The 19,240-nt window shown below is 39.3% G+C and overlaps 1 long non-coding RNA gene across 1 annotated transcript in view; it reads right to left on the bottom strand.

The window, feature by feature from the left end:
- The window catches only part of LOC144296088 (uncharacterized), a 115,726-nt gene that overhangs the window by 13,037 nt on the left and 83,449 nt on the right, over positions 1 to 19,240 (bottom strand). The window contains exon 4 of the long non-coding RNA XR_013363217.1: positions 2,325 to 2,444. This is a non-coding gene — a long non-coding RNA (uncharacterized LOC144296088). The remainder of the gene's footprint in view (positions 1 to 2,324; positions 2,445 to 19,240) is intronic.

The following is a 19,240-nucleotide window of genomic DNA, read 5'->3' as shown; positions in this document are numbered from 1 at the left end:
CTGTCTCCCTCTATTCCTCCCTCCAGCTTGTGCTCTCTCTCTCAAGTAAATAAATAAAAACTTTAAATAAATAAATAAATAAATGTACAAAATATAGTGATCTGAAGGGGAACCTGCACCCCAATGCTTAGAGCACCAATGTCCACAATAGCCAAACTGTGGAAAGAGCCCAGATGTTCATCAATAGATGATCTTGCCATTTACAATGGTATGGATGGATCTAGAGGGTATTATGCTAAGTAAAATAAGCCAATCAGAGAAAGATAATTATCACATGATTTCAGTCATGTGGAGTTTAAGAAATAAAACAGAGGATCATTGGGGAAGGGAGGGAAAAATAAAACAAGATGAAATCAAAGAGAGAGACAAACCATAAGAGACTTTTAATCATAGGAAACAAACTGAGGGTTGTTGCTAGGGAAGGGTTTGGGAGAAATGGGTAACTGGGTGGTGGGTATTAAGGAAGGCACATGATGTAACAAGCTGGGTGTTATATACAACTGATGAATCACCGAACTCTACATCTGAAACTAATTATATACCATGTGTTCATTAACTGAATTTAAATAAAAAAATAAAAAATTAAAAAAAATTAAATGTACAAGATAAAGACATAAAACTCTTAGAAGAAAATATAGTTATAAGTTTTGTCTAATTTATAACTTAACTATAAATTAGTTAAAATTAACCATAAATATAGTTAAATATAGTTATAAATCTTTCTGACCTTGGATTAGGTAATGATTTCTCAGATACAACACTAAATACTGTAAATGCCTGATTGACAAAATAAAAGTAAATAGATAAATTAAAATTACTGTATTGTAAGTGATACCATAGTGAAATGACAAACCACAGAATGGGAGAAATGTTTCCAATCATATATCTGATAAGGAACATCGGATATGCAGAATATATAAAGAAGTCTTATAACTAAGTAATAAAAGAAAACCCAGTTTGAAAATGGGTAAAGGATCTGAATAGTTCTCCATGGAAGACGCAGAAATGCTTCATAAAGATAAAAAGTTACTCAAATTAGTCATGAAGGAAATCTTATCAAAATACAATGAGATACCACATGTATTAGAATGGCTATAATCAAAAATAGATCATGATACGTACTGGTGAAGATGTAGAGAAATTGGAGTCCCATACATTGCTAATGGAAAAGAAAAATGGTACAACTGTTTTGGAAACCAATCTGGTAGTTCCTCAAGAAGTTCTACATAGAGTTACCATATTACCTAGCAATTCCATCTCTAGTTATAAACCCAAGAGAAATTAACATTTATATCCATCCAAAAGCCTGTACATGAATATTCATAACCAAAAAGTGGAAACAACTCAGCTGTCTATCAACTGATAAATGAATAAATAAAATGTGCTGTCTTCATTTTATGGGATATTATTCACCATAAAAAGGTATGAAGTACTGAACAGGCAAATCCATGGAATCAGAAAAAAAAAAAATTGGTGGTTGCCCAGGGCTGGAGGTAAAGTGTTAAAGGAAAATAAAGAGTGCCTACACATAGCAAATGGGTTTCTTTTGGAAAGATGAAATGCTCTAAAATTGATTGTGATGATGGCTTTACAACTGACTATACTAAGAACCACTAAATGGTATACACTTTAACTGAGTGAATGGTATGATACACGAATTCTATCTCAATAAAGTTCTTAAGAAAACAAAACAAATAAATTTGTGTATTTCACGAAGGCAGAGGTCATTTTCCATGCTTCTTTGTGGAATGTGTGTGAGTGTGTAAAGGACTGGGCTTCATTGATTTTGCCCTGGGTTGACTTCCCACCTAAAAAGACTTGACACCATTGAAAACAATGAAAAGAGCATTTCTTAATGATATTTCTGAAGACTTCATCAGGAAGAGGTAGTGTTCACTTCCCCATGCTCATCTCCTTCCTTTGCTGTTTTTTTAAGGAATGTGGAGAGAGCTGGATCCAGAAATACCAGAACAGCAGGCACTAGAAAACCAGACATATCCCCTTCATGCCTATACCTGATGTACTGTCCATCACAGTTGAATTGCACCATGGATCTAGCCCTGTCCCTGTTGGTCCCCTCTCATTGTCATCATCCCTCACAAAAGTGCAGGGGCAAGTATGTCATGCCTCCATGTACACTACTGCCTAGACGAGTTAGAGATCCTCCATGCATCTCCAAAGTGTGAGCTCTTACAGGTCCCACTGTGGGCTCTCCATTCCGTTAGTCTCTGCCTAAGACTTTGTTCTACAGATATTCCTCCTGTCGCTTTGTACTGAGCTTGGACCCAAATGCCACCTCCAGGAAACCAAACCCGAGCTCTTACCATGTTGAACCAGGGGATCATTTCTTCTCTGTCCACCGCTGGTTCTTTCTGTCATCGCCCTCTCCCCACCATCCTCTTCCTGGAGTTTCCAGCTTATTTTCTGGCAAGCCATGTCAGATACTGAGGAACACAGAATTCAAATTCTGACAAATCTGCATTAACATCTTCACTTTTCTTACTTGCATGAACTCAGAGGGGTTACTTAGCCCCTCTGAGACTTTATTCCTCTCATTCCTAAGTAGAGATAATTATAACTTGCTGAGAGGGGCAGGGTGGAGAGCAGTGGCGGTGTAAAGATTAAATGAGATAATGCAACTGAAGCATTTAGCATAGAGTCTGGCCCCTGGAATGTGGTCTGGAATTGGTAGCAACTTTTATTCTTTCTGGCTTAGACTGGGCCAAAACTCACTGGAGACAATGTGGTAAGGAGATGCCCTAGTGCTGAGCCTCACAGCTTCTGGCTTGCTCTCTTCTTAGGGGACAAGATTTACATCTCCCTTCCCTCTCTCTGTGAATCCAGCTACACTCAATGCTTTGATAGGGGAAAGGCAACTGGCTTAGTCCCTAAAACATCCAAATAGTGACTGCAGTCTTCCTAAGTTTGAGACTTCTCGGTTGGTCGTGGAGTCAGGGCCAGAGGAGAGCGTAAGAGCCACAGAGCTGCCTTCACTACATTTCTGCTGCCCTGTCTCAGGACATCCACCATCCTCTTCAATTCATCATATTTGTAGAGAATTTTGTCCTCTCCTGGGGACATGTTTATTTTTTTTTTTAAAAGATTCTATTTATTTATTCATGAGAGACACAGGCAGAGGGAGTAGAAGCAGGCTTCATGCAGGGAGCCTGATGTGGGACTCGATCCCAGGTCTCCATGATCACACCCCGGGCCAAAGACTAAACTAAACCACTGAGCCACCCAGGCTGCCCAATAGGGGACATGTTTAAATGAATTAATGCACTGAGGCCCTTAGGTCCTAAGCACTTTCCAGCAACCTCCTATCCTGGACCCCTCCTTAGCTCCACACACTCCAAGGACCAAAGCGTTCTTTCTCAGGGCTAGTGGCCTTGTTTAAGGTGGTCAGGACAGGGATTCTCATAAACCTGGGAGCAGCTCTGAAGCCCTGGGCTTGAGATGTGGCTTCATGTCTCCTCACAATGCGAAGTACTTGGATAGTGCTCAGTAAATATTTCTGGACTGATTGGTCAGCGTGGGCTGCTTTCCTTCCCTTTCCATCCCTGAGAGCCCAGCTGAGTATGGAATGAAAGGGAAATGAAATAAACATCTCAGGCCCTGTAGCCCACCAGGGTCAGGATATTCACAGTGCTGTTGTGAGTCAGAGCTGACCCTTTTTGGTCATCAACCAAGGCACCGGAACTAAGAGCATAAACAGAGGCAGAAGAGGAGGAGGGTTTTTAGAACAGACAAGTTTTTAGACTTGTCCTTGGATAACACTTTATTAAAGCCCACAGCTTTCAACAATAAGCTTTTGGTAGAAATGCTTTATAGGCCAGATTAGTTTGTGAGCTCTTTGTGCACAGAATTACATTACATTCTCACAATCCCTTTGTAAGGGATGGTTTTCAACAAGTTAAAGAAAGATTCAGTCAGAGCTGTGATCATGTCCCCTAAATGATTTTCTCCTTTAGCTTATTTTCAAAGAGTTTCACTGCATCAGAGAGGGGAGGCACTTGGTCTGTCTCATCAGGTATGTAGTTGGGGTTGGAAAAGGGGAATAGGGCAGTCCAGGTGACTCAGCAGTTTAGCGCTGCCTTCGGCCCAGGGTGTGATCCTGGGGACTCGGGATCAAGTCCCACATTGGGTTCCCAGCATGGAACCTGCTTCTCCTTCTGCCTGTGTCTCTGCCTCTCCCTCTCTCTGTGCTTCTCATGAATAAATAAATAAAATCTTAAAAAAAAAAAAGAAAAGTGGAACAGATGTTTTACCATTAATTGTTATTAGGCAGTCTGGAGGTCTGTGATTTGAAATTAGGTTTTCAATTTTGTCCAGAAGCATTTAACAGAAATATTTTAGGGAAATTCCTTGGGGGTTCATAATAAATGTTGTTGAATTTAAAACTTTTCCTACCCCGCCCCCCTTGGTTTATAGATGGGCCAATATAGGTCATAGGGAAGTTAAGAGACTTGTTCTAAGCATGACAGTAAATAGGGATCAATGGTAAGACCAGAACCAAGTTTTCTGGTTCTTAGTTCATGACTCTTTTCAACTCCTCAGGTTGCTTCTTCCCCCTATCTGTGTCTCATTTCCCCTTCAAAGGCTATGTACAAAGACCATGGAATGCTTGCTGGTTTCTCCTGGGTAGGAAGGGAATGGTGAGGTAGTTCAAACCTTAGACCCAACTCACTGTTGTTCAGCATTGAGAGTGGGATAGGTATAAAATAATGGAAATTAAATCACTTTTCAAGGTAAGCTTTGAAGAACACTATTTCCAGATTTTGGCAGATGACTCAGAAATGCAGGGTTCAGTAGACCTGGTTACTGCCAATTTTCTGTAACAAATAATCCCATACAATTAATGATTCTTTTGGTTCATGTCTATGCAACATTTTGCAATGAAATAATGTATGTTAGCACTTGCATCTGAAGAGACACATTTATACCCTTAGTCACTAAACTTGCATTGTTATTAACTTTGCCTGTGAGTTTCCTAATCGGATCATAACTTTCTTGACTGCAGGGACTATTGCTTATATTCCTTTGTATTTCTCACAGTATTTGCGAATGTTGGATATTATGATTTTTCAAGTGCTAAATTTTTTTGCAGAGTAGATGCTAAACAAATATTAATTAAATGGATTATAAATAGAGCTGAGATGAGTCTCTTAGGTCCCACTATCAACTTGTGTCAGTAATTCAACTTCTCTTATCTCTTGCCACTCAGACATCCCAAACAGCAGACTAGTCATTTACAGATGAACTTGATAGCAATGAGCTCAGTTGGAGGAGGAAAGAGAAAATGTTTGGCTACATGTGAAGATTTATTGACTGAGAAAGTGTTAAGAGTTTGAAAATACCATAGAGATGGTCTAGCTTGAAGATTTTCAAACTTTTCTCCAGAAGGTAAAGCAGAAGACACATCTCCCCCAGAATGGTATATAACAAATGTCTTTGAATTTGTATGCATTTTATTTTCAAAATCATATATATATGCCCACTGCCCCTCTCCACATACTAGTCTATAAGGCCAGGCTCCAAGCAATTTTTCTCACCTTAACTAAAGGATTGGCAGATCCTTTACCTTGCCAAGTCTTTCAGATGTTATATCTCAGGAATTTAGAATTTAAATCAAAACAGGTTAGGAGTTTAAAAAAATAAAAGAAATAAAACCCCAGGAACTCCTGCTGCTGAGGCCTTCAAAATTGCCCTGGCTCCTACTGTTAGCGATGCCACCTTATTCAGACCATGAGATTCTCCAATATCCTGTTGATACTTCCCTTTTGGAAGCTAGCTTGATTTTAGTGGTCATCTATTATTCTGCACATGTAAGATCTTTAACAGATATGTGTCAGTTTTATACTCAGTTCAGCTCTCATAAATAATTATTTCTGACATTTTCATTTCATTAGTAAAACTCCTTTGTCCCTGATTAATTTAGACATCCTCTGACTTTAATAATGTAAGACAGTTTGTGAAAGGATAGCTCATATTAAAACAGGGAAGAAAATGTACAAGATTAAATCATTTTAAATTGCTGATATTTGACTATTTTTGAATGTACAGCCATTTCATATGGTTCAAACTAATACCTTTTAAATTAACTATTATAATAACAAGGAATATATACAAATATCCAATCAATCACTCCTCCTCTCAATAAATATTTACTGAACACCCATATGTGAAATTCAGTCCATGTGACTCTTAAAGATTCATGAAAAATAATGATACACAGACTATGCTCAAGAGGTTTACTGAAGTGGTTATAATGTAAGGTAGACAGTGATACATATGATAAATGAAGTTTAGACTAAGTTATTTAGAGAGGAAACGGATATTTCTTCTTCTTTATTTTTTCAGATTTTATTTATTTATTCGTGAGAGACATGTGGGTGGGGGGAAGAGATTGAGAAAGGCAGAGACACAGGAAGAGGGAGAAGTAGGCTCTATGCAGGGAGCCTGACATGGGACTCGATCCTGGGTCTCCAGGATCACGCCCTGGGCTGAAGGCAGCGCTAAACCACTGAGCCACCCGGGCTGCCCAAGAGATTTCTTCTAAGAAAGAAAGAAACTTTAAAATTATTGAAGTTTTCATGAATGTGATTGTTTTAGAGTGGGGATTTTGAAGATAGGTAACATTTTTATAATCAAATATTTGGCATAAGGAAAGTATTCCAGAGGGAGAAAAGAAAGTGTGAACTGAAAGAGAAAGAAGAAAGCTGTGAAATTATGGTTCATGCACAGGAACCAGAAATTAATGTCTTGGTTAGAATGCAGAGAAGGAAAAACATGAGACAGAACATTAGAAGGGAAAATTGTGGCCAAATTATGGAGAACATTGTAGCAGTCAAGAATTATAAAGGTTTTCTAATCAGGGAATGTTATGATTAAAGTTGAATTGTAGGCAATATTACCAAACTGTATGAGGAAGTTCAATTGAAGTTGGGATGACTGGTGGCAATAGTCCAGGAGCAAGGTGATGGGGAAGAATTTGGGTGATAGCAGTGAGATAGACTCTTGAGGGTTAGGTTGGTTTAACCAGACCAATGTGATCACATACAATGTCAATTCTCTTTGATACTTCAGAAAAATTGATCATATCTCCTTCATTCTATGAGATTCTCAGAAAGGAGAATTGAAGGGACTTCAGTAAAAGGGAATCCAGCAGATAGCTTGTATTAGCTTGAAGTAAGGAATCAATGTGAAGCACTTGCATTAAGCAGGGGAAAATATAAATTTGAAACTTGTTTTATTATAAATTTAAATCCTCATTGAATTATAAATAAACAATTTTTATTGATAAAAAAATAAATTTTGGAATCACTTCCACTTAGTGAGGCCTCAATTCACTTTATCTATTTGCTCTTGGGCATTTGACATTTAGTGCTTCTTAGAGCTGCAAAACCCAAATATTGTACAGAGAATTCTAAAGTTTTAGCCAAGGAAAGTTCTCCAGATGTGAAAGGGTGACAATAAAAGCAGCCCTAGGGATGCCTGGGTGGCTCAGTGGTTGAGCATCTGTCTTTGGCCCAGGGCATGATCCTGGAGACCCAGGATCGAGTCCCACTTGGGGCTCTCACATGGAGCCTGCTTCTCCATCACCTATGTCTCTGCCTCTTACTCTTTGTCTCTCATGAATAAATAAATAAAATCTTAAAAAAAAAAAGAAAAGCAGCCCTGAATTTTCTTCCTTGCATTCATCTTCTTGGAGGTCTCATAACTAGGTACTATTGTCAGAACCATGCTGTATCTTTGGGTATGTGTTCTGGAGAAATTTTTGCTCAAACCTAGGAAAGTTTGTGGCTTAGTTTACAAAACAGATATAAGATTTCCAAGTCTGTCCATGTTGCAATAACTGGGACAATACTCATCTTCCTGCTGTAAATAACTAGAAAACTAAAAAAAAGGGCAATAGGTTTTGGACATTGGACAATAGATAGTACAAGGCTGTAGTCCCAAGAGAAAGAAAAAAAATAGTGTGAGCTCCAAGATTGCTTAAGCTTTCTGCTGTGAGGCACTTTTCTGGATGTCAGCACAAAGAAAAAGTCCCAGACAGAATTCAGCAGTCTTTCTGAGTGGAGTGAACAGAGATCAGAATTTGGGAAAGCTAGAGTAGTCAGAATTTCTGGGACAGTGTACCAGAGATAGTGTTGTATAGAAAAAGAGATTCAGAAATTTGCATAGTAGTTCTCTTAAGCTCGATATTAAACTGCACATGCATAGAATAAAATTTTACTAGAGCAGCCAAAGGACAATTCAGGGAAATGCTAAAATGAACATAGTCTGGAAAGTGTTTAATTTCTGATCAGTTGGCATTGAGTCTTCATTGAGCACTCAGGGCTTACAGTGGCTCCAGAAGTGTCCTGCCCTAATAGTGGTGCTAAATTAGTGATATTATAAGGATTTTTCTAAACCCACTCTCATAAAACTAAAAACAAGCTTTCAGACAATCAAGCATATCCACAAAGGATTTAACTGTCAGCCAGAATAAAGTCCAATCTCCCAATACCTTAGAAAAAGAATTCAGCACACAAAAATATAAAACATGATCTCTAGCATTCAATCAAAAATTACTAGATATGCAAAGAAGCAGAAATATGTGACTTATAATCAGGAGAAAAATCAGACGATAGAAATAGACACAGAAATGATAGAAATGATAAAATTAGCTTATAAGGACTTTTAAAACAACTAACACAAATGTGTTTAAGAATTAAAAGGAATATATGAGTAAAAGAAATATACTTTAAAAGACACATATGGAACTTCTAGGAATAAAAAATAGAAATATGAAATAAAAAACCCACTGGATGGAATTAGTAGAAAGTTAGAGATCCTGCAAAAGAAAAGATTAGTGAACTTGAAGATATAACAATAGAAACTCAGTTAAATAAGCTACACTTTCACTTTAGGAAGCTAGGAAAAAGTGAGCATATAAACCAAAGTATATACACAGAGGAGAAAATAGCAAAAATCAGTAAATAGATAATCAGAAAAAATAGAAGAAACAAAACCAACAAAACAGAGCAAATGCTTATTCTTTAAAAATATAAGTGAAATTTATAAAGCTTTAGCTAAATTGATCTCAACAAACAGAAAAGAGAAGGTATAAATTAACAATATCAGAATAAAAACAGAGGAAATCCTTACATTTAATAAAACTGACAGGTTTCCCTGTTTAATGTGTGGGCTGAAGAGGTGGTGAAGGCATTAAAGATGTTAGAGATCTTTGTGGAGTGAATTTTAAAATGGACTCTGCCATTATGAGGAAGCAGAATGAGAATAGATAAGTTGAATGGCTATAGTGGACAACAAGCTAAAGAGGAGTAAACCATATCTTGAGAAACCCTTTTAAAAATATTAACTCATATAGTCTAGCTACGGAGCTATACCACATCTAAAGAACAATACTCTAAGCAGGACATCAGATTCTTACTGGTGTCTCTCACAGTTATTCAAGAGGATATAAGTGTACTCCATAGAATCTCTTATTAACATCCCTTCCCCTCATCCATTCTTTCATGCTCAATAATTCCTGGGAGTCTGTAACTCAGTTATTCTAGAATATAATCTTATTCTCCATGTTTTCCTGCCTCCACAACATTGCTTCCTCTGTCATTTCTCTCAATCTGGCCATGTCCTTCAAGAAAAATGTGCCTCAAATACTTGACCCCTTTATCCTCCCAGGCAAAACTCCCTAGGGTTTCATCTTTATTTCATCTTCATTTTGACTGTTTTTTTATTTTTGGAATCGAGTTGTTTGGATTTTGTCCATGTATTTCTCTTAAAATAGAGAAGTAGACAGAAGCTATGGTGGTGATGATAATGGTGGGATACATTTTTTAATTCCCCACACAAACATTTTAAATTCTGACACACTTGTAAAGCTTGCTTATTTAGCTTGATGTTATTTTAGGTATTTATTTTTCGTTCATTATTTACAAATGTTTTGTTAAAAAATCATGTTTTATTATTTGTCCTATTAGGAAAAATAATATAAAATTTGTAGTAGAAAAATTAGCATAGCGCATTAAAAACCTTCCTTAAAGATAGACATATTTTACAAATTTTATTTCTAAGAAATAATCTTAATGAAATCCTTATGAAGTTATGCAAACATTTACATACCAGGATATTTATACAATGATTAGAAAGAACCTTATGTCCAAGCAGGTGGAAAGGAGTTAGTAAAATGAATTATGGTATGTATTACCTAAAATAATGCTAAAAATGATTCTTGATGGCAAGGCTTTAAAATGTTCATAGTTTATGGTTAAATAATTATAGAAAACAATATAATTAAAATCTCATTTTTTTATTGAAGAATATAGTTCATCCATATTTAGAAAAAAAATAGAGTCATGTGGAATAAATCAGTTTAGTGGTTGGGTGGCAGGTGACTTTCCATCTTTGTGTTTTTCTGTTTTTGACAATGTACAAGTATATCAGTTAGAAGTCCTCTTGGATATCTTGGCTGCCTATATCAGCAGTAATGCTTTATAGAAACCTGATTTCAATGGTTTAATCAAATAGTTCCCTCTTTTATTTCCTAGAAGTTTGAAAATGGATGGCTTTTAGTCCTGGTTTAGCCTATTGGCAATGTCAGGGAGGAAGAGCATCTTTGAGATTCTTATGGCTTTTCCTCACATTTATCACAAGATGGCTGTTGAAGTTTAAGTGGTAACCCCTACATTCCGGGCAGAAATAAAGAAGAAGGGGAAAGCGGGAACACAATAGACCACTACTTCAACCTTATTGACCAAAATTGTAAAGTGTGCTCTCTGGCCCTCTTCAGCTCTAAAGGATGCTGGGAAATTGAGTATCTTAGTTTTTGCATCTTCATAACTATAGACAGACAAGGGAAAAATGTCTAGGAATGCTTGGTTGAGCCAACTTCTTGTGTCTGTCTTATTTTGCATGTAATATGTATGCCTGTCAGTATGTACTATTTTGCTAACTAGATTAAATTTTAAAAAGAGGTTAGTAAAAACCAGTAAGTCATTTAAAATGGAGGCCAAGTTATGTAGAATATAGAATTTGAAGATATCATTTCAGTGGGTTGTATTGTTTATAGTATTTGTTATGTGCATACATTGTGCAAAATGCTTTGGAGGAAAAAGGAATTTCTGACACGGTTAGCCATTGAAAGACTTACAATCTCATCTAGGAGACATGTCCTATCTTCAGAAAATAGTATAGTATGGACTGTAACATGAAAGGAATGTCAAAGGCAATGGTAGGAGCAAGTATTTCCCTGAGATATTAGCAAGGAACTAGATAGGGACAGAGAAGCTTTCTGGAGGATACAGCACTTGAGCTGGGTTTTACCGAATGCAAGTATTCAAAAGGGTAGGCATAAGAAGGATTCCTTGAGCTCAGCAACAGCCATGGGGAAGCCACAGAGATGGCAATGCAAATGTCATGTGTGGGTAAATGTGGAGGTTGGGTGAACATGAAGAGTTAGGGAGTGTTATGGTGAACTTATAAAGGTTTTCAAACATATTAAAATGTTTCATTCCAAGGGAAGGCCACATGTCCTTGCAGGGAGCTCTTACCTCATTCCTGTGACATCTGTTTTGCTGACTCAGGGTCTCTGCAGGCCAGTTTCTGTTGTTTCCAAGGGCCTTAGGTGTCCAGAGCCAATTTGTGCTTTGGGCACTGTCCTGAACTTTTTGTCCTGCCAAGGGCTGTCCAGCTTAGATATCAGCCTCCTGGGCTTACAGACTTGCTTTGGTAACTCTGCCATTAGTTTTCTACCACCACGAAGAAGACACCTGACCAAGACTTTGTGAGGCTACAAAAGTGCTAGCCTTTGGCATTTGTGCTTTGTGCCATGCCCTGGGATTCTTTACAAGACTCTTGGAGAATGTGGTTTTAGGCACCCCAGAAATAAGAGGTGAATGATAGGTATAGTTTTGACTCAGAAGGGGGGTTATTGTTGTAGAGATGGAGGACTAAATGTGACTGTTCTGTAGTTCCCCCTATGCATATTCATGATGATGCTTCTCCTATTATACTTCTTGCCCAATATTGCACCTCAAATTGCTCACAGCCTGGTGAGGAGGAAGACACATACATAGATATTGCAACATAAACAAGACTACATCAAAGTTAAGTCAAGGAACCAAGGGGCTCAGTGATTCAGGAGAGGTTCCCTCCAGGAGGTGATATCTGAGATCAGGCTGTTGTCAAGAGTAAATGTTGAAAACAGAGCAGTAATCAAATCTAAGAGATGGTTATTACCATGCCAGGGACACAGGTCACTCATTTGATCCCTGTTCTTTGTCCTAATTTGCATCTAACCTTTTTACTAGTTGCTTCTTTTATACATAGATGAATGAAAAGAATTTGAGACATGGAGTCTGAAGACCTGGATTCTTGTCCTAGCTACTAGCAATTTATGACATGACCTGGGGCATTTGCTCCATCTCTCTAGATCACCATTGCCTCTGTTGTGGTATGAAGAGTAAGTGAACATTTGCCATTGAATACTTTCCTTCATTAAGGGCATCTCCATCTAAAGAATTTTGGTCAGAAACAGAGTCCACATCTCACTAAAGAGTGGGGAAATATGCTTGTTTTCTGCCCTCTTTTGTACCAGGGTGGAGAATGATGACCTAGGCTCTCCTAATCAGATGTGCACTGGCCAGAGTCTGAATAAAAAAAAAGGCAAGGACAGTGGAGGACCCTCCTAGGGGTGGTACCTTTGCAAACAGGCAACAGCAACCACACTTAGAACTTCAAAGTGTATACAAAATCAATGCCCAGAAATCAGTGGCATTTCTGTACACTAACAATGAGACTGAAGAAAGAGAAATTAAGGAGTCAATCCCATTTACAATTGCATCCAAAAGCATAAGGTACCTAGGACTAAACCTAACTAAAAAGGTAAAGGATCTATACCCTAAAAACTACAGAACGCTTCTGAAAGAAATTGAGGAAGACACAAAAGATGGAAAAATATTCCATGCTCATGGATTAGAAGAATTAATATTGTGAAAATGTCAATGCTACCCAGGGCAAGTTACACACTTAGTACAATCCCTATCGAAATACTATGGAATTTCTTCAGAGAGTTGGAGCAAATAATCTTAAGATTTGTGTGAAATCAAAAGAGACCCTGAATAGCCAGGGGAATATTGAAAAAGAAAACCAGAGCCGGAGGCATCACAATGCCAGATTTCAAGTTGTACTACAAAGCTGTGATCATCAAGACTGTGTCACTGGCACAAAAACGGACACATAGAGCAATAGAACAGAATAGAGAACCCAGAAATGGACCCTCAACTCTATGGTCAACTAATAGTCGACAAAGCAGGAAAGAATATCCACTGGACAAAGGACAGTCTCTTCAATAAATGGTGCTGGGAAAATTGGACAGCCACGTGCAGAAGAATGAAACTAGACCACTCTCTTACACCATACACAAAGATAAACTCAAAATGGATGAAAGATCTAAATGTGAGACAAGAATCCATCAAAATCCTAGAGGAGAACACAGGCAACACCCTTTTTGAACTTGGCCACAGCAACTTCTTGCAAGATACATCTACGAAGGGAAACAAAAGCAAAAATGAACTATTGGGAATTAAGATTAAAAGCTTCTGCAGAGCAAAAGAAACAGTCAACAAAACTCAAAGACAACCTACAGAATGGGAGAAGATATTTGCAAATGGCATATCAGATAAAGGGCTAGTTTCCAAGATCTATAAAGAACTTATTAAACTCAACAGCAAAGAAACAAATAATCCAATCATGAAATGGGCAAAAGACATGAACAGAACTTTCAGAAGAAGATATAGACACGGCCAACAAGCACATGAGAAAATGCTCTTCATCACTTGCCATCAGGGAAATACAAATCAAAACCACAATGAGATACCACCTCACACCAGTGAGAATGGGGAAAATTAACAAGACAGGAACCAACAAATGTTGGAGAGGATGTGGAGAAAGGGGAACCCTCTACTGTTGGTGGGAATGTGAACTGGTGCAGGCACTCTGGAAAACTGTGCGGAGGTTCCTCAAAGAGTTAAAAATAGATCTGCCCTATGACTCAGCAATTGCACTGCTGGGGATTTACTCCAAAGATACAGATGCAGTGAAAAACCGAGACACCTGTACCCCAATGTTTATAGCAGCAATGTCCACAATAGCAAACTGTAGAAGGAGCCTCAATGTCCTTCAACAGATGAATGGATAAAGAAGATGTGGTATATATTTACAATGGAATATTCCTCAGCCATTAGAAATGACAAATACCCACCATTTGCTTCAACGTGGATGGAACTGGAGGGTATTATGCTGAGTGAAGTAAGTCAATCGGAGAAGGACAAACATCATATGGTCTCATTCATTAGGAGAATATAAAAAATAGTGAAGGGGATTATAGGGAAAAGGAGAGAAAATGAGTGGGAAATATCAGCGAGGGTGACAGAACAGGAGAGACACCTAACACTGGGAAATGAACAATGGGTAGTGGAAGGGGAGGTGGGAGGGGGGATGGGGTGACTGGGTGATGGGCACTGAGGGGGAACTTGATGGGATGAGCACTGGGTGTTATGCTATATGTTGGCAAATCGAACTCCAATTAAAAAATATACAAAAAATAAAAAAGCGGGGGGGGGGGGGAAGAACTTCAAAGTATAGTGTCCATGAGAGTGGTAACTCTTTTCTCACCCGACCATCATTTTGGAAGCATAGCTCTAGGGCTGGCTCCCCTATGTTCCTACCAGCATTTTTAACACATTCCATTCCTGCCCATTTAAGCTTATATTAGTTTCTGTTGCTTATAGCTAAGTATCCTGATTGATACGACTGTTTGGAACATATGCTCTCCAAGGTTCCTTCCAACTCAGTGTCCTGTGATTCTAGGATTTGTCTTCAGACTGGCTAGCATAGTGCTGGACCCTTAATTAATGTTTATTGACTAGGTGACCAATGGTCATAGGATCTCCACCTTACACTTTCCTTCCGCATGCTTTTCATTATTTCACTCAGTGATCTAAGAGATATCAACATGAGGCAGCAGCAGCCACGTCAGCAAGAAAGAGAAATGTCGTTCTTAATGCCCTATAATTTTATTTGTTTTTTGAAAAATTGGTCAACACAGAAGCACTCCCTCCCTCCCTGCACGATGTTCATCCCACGGAGATGTAGAAGATGTAGAGGGCATTTTTTTTCTGTCTTCAAAGAATTATAGTCTGATTAGGGAGATAGGATTATTATATTTGGAACTTTTAGTGATAAACAATGTGGAAGAGATGGGCATTAAGGAGGGCATGTGGTGTGATGAGCACTGGCTGTTATATGCAACTGATGAATTATTGAATACAAAATCTGGAATTAATGATGCTGGCTAATTGAATTTAAATTAAAAAAATAAACAATGTGGAAGAGACATGAGGACTCAGAGGATGAAGATATCGATGAAGAGATAAAGGGGGAAAAAGTCAGAGTATGCTTTGAAAGTTTAAACAGGATTTAGATAAGCAGGAGGGAGTTCATACTTGGTGAGGAACACAGCACCAGCTGATGCCAAGAGCAAGAATGAGTCAGAAAATATGTGGTGGGGCAGAGGGTTCACACGGGGGTTCACAGGAACAGAAGTGAAGCCTTGTTTTCAAGGGCCTTGATCACTCAGTGACTATGGGAAAGAGCATCTTCTACATTTTACTGATGAGTTCAGGAAACAAACAAACCAACAACAATAAGAACAAACAGGACGAGTGCCTGGGTGGCTCAGTTGGTTAAGCATCTGCCTCCAGCTCAGGTCGTGATCCCAGGGTCCTGGGATCAGCCACCTCTGGCCCCCCACCCCCGTGGGCTCCCTGCTCAGCCCAGGGACTGTTTTTCCCTTTCCCTCTGCTTGCAGCTCTGCCTACTTGTGCTCTCTCTTTGTCAAATACATAATATATATATATATATATATATATATATATATATATATATATATATATATTTTAAAGAACAAATGAAGAAATCACTAGGTCCAGTTCGAAAGGAAATCATTCAGAGACTAATAGAGCAGAATTCACTTTGATTCTATTAAGTATTTTGAGTGCCCCATATATGTCAGGCGCTGTTCTGGGTGCAGAAATACAGCAACAAACAAAACTTAGTCTATTCTAACAGAGCTTGTGTTTTTCTAGGATTGAGAGACAGACAGACAGACAGACATACAGATGTATAGTCATCAGGTAACAATAAATGTCTGGAGGAAAGGAAGCAGTGCTGAGTACATGAGAGTGCTGCTGGGGGAGGGTGAATTGTATATGGGGAGATTAGGTCATCCCTCTGATAAGATGACATTTGAGCAGAAAAGCGAAATATGGAGAGCTGTTATTTAGATATATGAATGGAAGACTATGTATACAATGGAATATTACTCAGCCATTAGAAATGACAAATACCCACCATTTGCTTCAACGTGGATGGAACTGGAGGGTATTATGCTGAGTGAAGTAAGTCAGTCGGAGAAGGACAAACATTATATGTTCTCATTCATTTGGGGAATATAAATAATAGTGAAAGGGAAAAGAAGGGAAGGGGGAAGAAATGTGTGGGAAATATCAGAAAGGGAGACAGAACGTAAAGACTGCTAACTCTGGGAAACGAACTAGGGGTGGTAGAAGGGGAGGAGGGCGGGGGGTGGGAGTGAATGGGTGACGGGCACTGGGTGTTATTCTGTATGTTAGTAAATTGAACACCAATAAAAAAAAAAAATCGTGAAAAAAAAAAAATAAACAGAGGAAATGGCAAATGCAAAGGCCCTGAGGCATGCTTGATGTGTTCAAGGAATAACAAGAAAGCTAGTGTGGCTGAAGCAAAATGAGCCAGGAGAGACTGGTAAGGGAGAAAGTCAGAGAAGTAATGGAAGCCTAGACCCTGAAAGGGCATGAAAACCCCTGAGGAAAATATCACATGCTATATCAGAGTAAGCACTATTGACTACAATCCATCCTCATCCACCCCCCCATCCCCCACCAATTTGGGTGGTTCCCATTGGTGAGCCGCACCTGGACCTGTCAAAGCTCACAAGGGGATGATGGAGTGAAGAGATTGTCCCTGAATCCTTGTATTTCTGTTGGTTTTCTTCAGGCAAGTCCACTTCCGCTTGTTGACCTGGTCAGCTAATCTCATACCACCAGGCATGAAGCTGGCTTGGGCTTATGCTGTCTCTGGTCCTATAGTTGATCTGACCTGAAATGGGGGCTGCTTTTCCAGGAGTAACTATAGAACCAACAACTGGTAAAGGTTTCTCCAGGAATTATTGCTTTAAACATCAATACGGGCAACATCAGCAACCTCCACTTGCATATAAGTTTGCTTCAGGTTCTACAGTTTCTGTGTCGTAGCCACTCCCTGCCTCACATTCACTCAGCCATAACGATTAGAAGTGGCCATCACTCTGCAACATGCACAATCATAACTGCTCCAGATATCACTTTAGACGCAGTTCTGAGCTTCTCTCCTTCCTCTCTGTTAGTACCCCGCCGGAGTCTTGGTTCCCTACCAAAAGGTGGTAGGCCCCTTGTGTGTAACTCCAGTTTTCTCAGCAATGAATACTATGAGGATCCACTCTTTTTTTTAGCATCTTCTGATCATCTTTCATGTCCTCACTGGACATCTCCCTTTGCATTGCTACCATACCCATGGAATAGAGGAAACAGATTCTGTGGTTGTTAGTAGGTGATATGAAAGTGTGTGAAGGGTTGGTCTTTGGGCATTTTACCAGGTCAGAGAAGAGTGAAATTGCATAGAAATGTAAAGGGCAGGTTTTGTGGCAATCAAGGACTCCTGTGTTGGGGGCCTGGCTAATATCAGGCAGACAGGAATGCCAGGCTGCCTCTCAGAAACCCTGTATCAGCTGAGCTCCAAGTGGCAGCTCACAGGAGGGGCTCAAAATGTCCTTTTAAGGAGAGGGCTTACAGGGGCCTGGGAGTGGCTCAGACTGAGGTGCTGGCACTCTTCATCACTCTACCTCAGCAGGGCTCTACAGTCTCTCAATAGCGTCATGCCCCTATCCCTGTGTCCCTCCATCCTTGGATGCCCTGTGACTCCTACCTGACATGCAGTACAGTGGAATGCTTAGGCCTATGGGCCCTGAGCCAGATGGCCTGGCTTTGATCTGACTCTGTACCTTACTAGTGTGAGACCTTGGACAAGTGGCTTAACATTTCTATACCTCAGTTTCATTATCTACAAAGTGGGGATGATGATGGCCCCTGCTTTGAAAGATGCTTATAGGGTTTATATGTGTAAATAGAGGTAAAGCTCTTATAATCATCAATGCATGAAAAGCATCTAGCCCTTATTTTTTATATAAAGACACTATCTCAAGGTCTCGTGCAGTGTCCCAGGTTTGTGCCTATCTCTGGCCAAAGTCCACCCAGCTTGAATTAAACTTGGCAGATATACTCGGTACTCTCATCTCCTTAGTGAATGAAGAAATACATGAATGAACATAGAAAGCCTCAGATATTGAGGCATGTGGCTAACTTCCCCTTTGTGCCCATCTTCTTGGGGCTATAGTTTCATTTTACCGACATATAGAAGAACCCATAACAGGAGCATCAGGGTGAGGGAGGAAATGGTCTGATGCAAACTGAGATCCCTCAATTAATCCATATATTTGACTTTGCACTAGATCACCATGAAGGAGATTTGAAAATAAGCAAGTTGTGGTTTCTGCCCTCTAGGAACTTCCGATCTTGTTAAAAGACAGGATGAAAGAAAAGGAGAAGCTGAATCACAGTGATGGTTCAGAGGATATTGAGGAGGGTTAGAGTATTCTGGGGGTGGCTCTTCACTGCAGAGACAGGAATTATGGGAGGGACACGTTTGAACAGGTGGAAGGGAGAACATATCAGGGGGAGGGCAGGCACCAATGTAAGAATGGAACATATCATGTTTGTCCATGAAGAGAGCCAGAGGAAGCAACTTTACTTCCTGAGGATGATTCCAATGTAAAGGAATATGTATCATTTACATTTATCTCCAGGCCTTCTCTTAGCTTGGGGTAGCTCAGATGTCCAGGTCTATAAGATACCAGAGAACCGTAGCAACCTCAGATTTTTAACATACTTGAAGGACAGGCTCAAGGACTGGCTGTCAGGGCAGTATTGTTAAAATAGACATCTCATTCTGTTCACAAGGATGCTGAAGTTGGTTTTCCTGTACGTATTTTACATATGGAATCAAGAGATCGAAGGGTAAAGCTATACCTTGAACCTGCAGA

This window comes from Canis aureus, chromosome 24, assembly GCF_053574225.1.
Source record: "Canis aureus isolate CA01 chromosome 24, VMU_Caureus_v.1.0, whole genome shotgun sequence".
Lineage (NCBI taxonomy): Eukaryota > Metazoa > Chordata > Mammalia > Carnivora > Canidae > Canis > Canis aureus.
The sequence above is the reverse complement of the archived record's forward strand: the minus strand, read 5'-3'. Positions and strand labels throughout refer to the sequence as shown.